This window comes from Galeopterus variegatus, unplaced genomic scaffold (assembly GCF_000696425.1).
Source record: "Galeopterus variegatus unplaced genomic scaffold, G_variegatus-3.0.2 Scaffold4063, whole genome shotgun sequence".
Lineage (NCBI taxonomy): Eukaryota > Metazoa > Chordata > Mammalia > Dermoptera > Cynocephalidae > Galeopterus > Galeopterus variegatus.
The window spans coordinates 72,978-77,873 of NW_007730174.1; positions in this window are offsets into that span (position 1 = coordinate 72,978).

Consider the following 4,896-nt stretch of genomic DNA (forward strand, 5'->3'; position numbering starts at 1 on the left):
ATTTTAAAATTATAATTAAACCAAGATTATGACTAGTAGCGTTTATATTGAGACACAGATATTTAAGAACCTTACAAGATTTTGGAACATATGTCCATAACACCTTCAGTACTGACAACACTCTCTCATATAGTCTAATTTATTAAATAATCCAATTAGTTTTGATACATTTTTTGTATATCCTTTGAGAAGTTCCAGGGCCCTGGCTCATTGGAGATGCAGTTGCTGAATTAATTCTCAGGCTGGGACTGTGTGCATATGTCATGTCAGGGTCTCCAGGACTGGTTTGTCAGTGGCAGGGTCACCATGCTGCTTCTGTGACTGGGGTGGGCCCTCTGGGTCATGTCAACCAAGCTATTTCTCACTCAGATACATGTGTGTGTGGTGGCTCAAAGACTTGGGGTGGGTCTTCCAGGGGTGTGACAACTGAGCTATTTCCCTGAGCCAGGCGCATGGGTACTCTGGCTTGGCTAGCTGAGTGCAGGTCTGCTGGTGGCCCTTCTACTGTGTCATTTCTTGGGGCCCATTGTGAGATCCTGCTTCCCTCTGTGGTTCAGTAGCTAGATTGCCAAGGGTGGAGCTGCTGAGCCACTTCTCAGGAAATGGATAGGGCTACTAGGCAGGCCTGCACTGAAGTGACCCTTTCAGCTGCTTCTGGGTAGTGGGTAGGGCCCTTAGACAGTCCTGCAGTGAGGGGCTGGTGCAGCTACTTCTGGGACTGTTGGCAAGGCTTCTAGGTGGGACTGTTCAGGAGGGAACCACCTGGTCTCTTCTGGGGGGGGTGGCGGGTGGATGCACTTTATTTCCATCAGCCTAAGGGCGTATTTGTTAGGGTAGAGACCTGTGAGCTGTTTTTCTGGGTTAGGGTCTCAGATGTACACAACTTAGTCTAGCTGGCAGGGATGGGGGATGGGGGAGGAATGGAGGGTAGTCCACCTGAGGAAGGTCTGCCTGTCTGTTCTCTGGCTGGGGACACGGGTGTGTGTCAGCTCAGCAGGACTAGGATTGGTTTTCCAGACTGCAGAACTAGAGTCATAGCCTCTGTGAGCCCAGGCTTCAAGCCACTGGGATCAGGGCATCTTAGCTTCTCCTGTGAGCACGCTGGGAGGAGGACAGAGCCTTAAGGCTCTATGCATACTGGCCCCAGGGCAGGTATGCTTCCATATGGCTCTGGTTTCAAGATGTTGCTGTCCTGCATCGACTTGGGTCCTGATGGTCGGGGGTGGGGAGTGCATGGTTTGTGCTAGTGTTCTAGAGTGATGCAGTGTGTGTATTCTAGGACAGTCATGACACTTGGCTCCCAGTTTGTTCTGCCAAAGCGCCTGCAGGCATCTATGGTGAAAACGGGGGTTTGTGTGGGTCCTTTGCCTACCTTTTGCCACAAGGGAAAATTCTTCCTGTGCTGATCCCGGTGTGAGAGATGTGGCATTGAGGCTGTGCGCCTCTCTCCCCTCTCTATGCCACCATCCTGGGCTTTGTGCTCCACAGAGATGTCACCAGTCTTCTGCTGCACTCCTACTCTTTCCCGCCAATGTTCCTGTCAATATTCAGCTGTCTGTTAGTTGTTCTGGTTCTTTTCTGTGGGAGGAATGCACCCTGGGCATTTCTAGTCTGCCATCTTGCCCTGTCTAACTGGTTTCTTGGCTTGACTGGTACAAGGCTACAAGATGACTAACGGATTGCTCCCGTGTGAATAACAATTTAGCACAATGTTGTCCTCTACACTGGGTCTATGCTTGTAGTTGGGTATCTAAACACCCAGGTACAAGGGAAACCCTTTGTTTATTAATATAAAATTGAAAGTTTTCAGGTTTGACACTTGGAAGGAGACTCTCAAGGGGGAAAGACAGCTGGACCAGATACTCCAGTTCTGAGCCCCAAGCTTTCACTTTCCCCTTAGGACTATCTTCCTAGGATTTTCAGGACTATGCAGGCCTCAGGCTGTGCTGCTTGCTCCTTTGTTGATGTTCTGATCGCACAGAAGACTAAAGTCATTTTCTAAGTTCCTGTTTTACCAGTGGAAGCTGGCTAGAGATTTACAGTCAGGCTGTGCTGCTTGCTCCTTTGTTGATGTTCTGATCGCACAGAAGACTAAAGTCATTTTATAAGTTCCTGTTTTGCCAGTGGAAGCTGGCTAGAGATTTACAAATACTTTTTGAAAAGACTAATGAATAAAGGGGAAATAGAGTGAATACAAGAAGCACAAAGATAGTCCTGCTTCCAGAATTCTACTTATCATTGTGAGTTCCTCAAGGTCAGAGCCATGGCCTTACTTATCTTTCATCTCCACCTCCTAGCAAAGCGTCCAGAACTTGGTCAATGTTTGTTGAATCAAACCGAATTGATCCCCACAAATAGACAGGACATTTACATGTGAGCTTTGCTGAGGCTACTGCTTTCCTTCCTGGCTGTCAGCCTCTTTCCACATGATAGGAGCGATCTCACCAGCTAGTAGGAAGGAGTTTCCTTTTATACATCTTTGATGCTTTTATAGTCAACACTAAGAGAGCTAGAATCTCACTTTGCAATTTAGTACCTGTTGTTCCCCAGGTGCTTGGCAGCAGAAATGGTCTCACTTTTAAATGAGGCTCCTTCCTTCCCTAACCCTTCCACACAGATCCAAATGGGCAACCACACTATGACCCATGCAGATCTCCACCACATTGTTCTAAGAGTGGTACTTTGCCTCCAAAGGAGGTAGTTACATGACACTGACCAAAGCGTTTGTAAATGTGTACTAGTAGATACTAACCCAGGCAGTCTTAAAGATACCAACTCAAGCAGTGTTAAAGAAAAAAACACTCAGTGACGCTTGTTAAAGCATGGTAAGGCAGACTTTATTCAAGATCATCACAATAGGTACAGGAACCACTGCAATGGGATTTGGCACTGGACGAGAGAGATTGAATTCAGCGCTGAATACAGCACGGGCAAGTAAGAATTTACAGCCAAGGAGCAGAGTGGGAGTCAGTGAATGGAAAATTAGTAAGAGAAAACAACTCTTAGTATTCAAATCTATTTGCTTCACATGCAAATCAGTGAATCATGGTTACACTGTACCACTAAAATGCTATAATCTGTAAGATTTACAGCTCTTGATGTTTCTTGGGAAACGTCAGGGGTAAGGGCAATTCTGGCTAAACTGACCTAACAGGATTCTCACTGAATACAAGCCAGGTTGATCAGACCTTACCTTGTGGATGGTGGAGAATAAGGAATCTAGTCTGATATAGAGGGTGATCAGATGTCAAGGGTAGGGGATTCTTGCTAAACTGACTTCAAAGAATTCTTGCTAAAACTGGATTTTATAAGGAATTGTACAGTACAGATAGGCCTAGGAGAAGGTTCAGGAGACTGACAAAAGTGTGGTCAAGCAGAGTATCTTTGTCAGCAAGGTGTGGATTGCATCAGAGACTCTTGCTCTTGGAGCAACTGGGGTGGCCAGCCCAAGAGCTGTAAATCTTGCAGATTATAGCATTTTAGTGGTACAGTGTAATCATGATTAACTGATTTGCATATGAAGCCCATCAGAAAACACTGTTTCAGAGTTGAATAGAACAAAATTAGCAATCTAACTGCTAAGCATTTTTCAAAAATTTTTGCCTCAGTGAAATAAAAATTCATTTCTGATTTCTTATTTTATTGCTGTGAAAAACAGGATTATCCTACTTTCAAAAAAAAAAAATTAAAACTATCTCTAAATTGTGAATCCAACATTTTCTTTCAGCTAGAGAACATTATCCATGAAAAGATGAGATCTGGGAGTTATTTTGCCATGAGGTAGCTATTTGAAAACAATGATCCTGAAGGCAAAGGAAACATTAATGGGTAGGTAATCAAACTAAGAGTTTGATTTCCATATTATTAAACAAAATTCTGGCCACAATTTTCATTATATCCTCATATATTAGGATTAAGTGTTTCTATTGTGCTTGGGAAATTTTCAATATTCAGAATAATTTCAAGTTCACATTGTAAATATCCCAAGCCTTGATTAAGAAACAGGGAGGTTCAGTGGAAAGGGGAAGTAGCAAAGAACATTTGTTAGCAACTACAAGGGTAACAAGGATAACGAATTATATCTCGTCCTGACTCAGAGAAAACAGTCTGAAACCGTGCAACACTGACAGCCAAGACCTATCTCTGTAATTTCCTGCTGAAATTCTCGGTAGATAATCAGAGAACTAAAAAATCAGACTGGGTCCTCCTGGCTCTTATGCCAGGGAAGATTAGTAGCCTCCCCTGAGGGAGTTCTCTAGACTAGGGTTCAACATAGAGCCCACAAATAGATGTGGTCTTATGCCAAGATTTTTTTTCACAGGACTGTTTCTGAGGTTTCCCTTTTTTGTCTTCCTTTTGTTGGTATAGCTGCAATGTCAGTCCAAGTCTTAAAACATCATAAGCAATGTTGTGTTTATAACCTCACACTTAGATGACACAAATGATTTGATCTTTAGGATAGACAATCCTTTTTTTTTTTTTAAAGCAAACCAACAAAACCCAGTCATGGGCCAAAGTCACATTCAAGGAGTTAGGGTATCTTACCTGACTCTGTTTTCAGACTTTATTTCTCAGATTACAAAAGGGCCCAGGCCAAAGCTCTCTGGCTGTGGCTGGAGGTGGCTGGGCTCCATGAAAATTGGTGAAAAGAAATTCTCATACACTTTTTTTTTTTTCACTTAACCCTTCTTACTGTCCTTCATATTGTCTTCTCTGTCTACACCACCCTTTGTCAGCTCCCACCTGGATTATGTCTACAACTCTTAGCTATTTTCCCTGCCTCTGGCCTGGCACTTTGTTAGGCTAGTGACTTCACTGCAGCCATAACAGTCTTTCTATAAGGTCAGTTGTTGGGGACCTGTAGCCCCACACCCCTTCTTGTGTGACCAGGCCTAC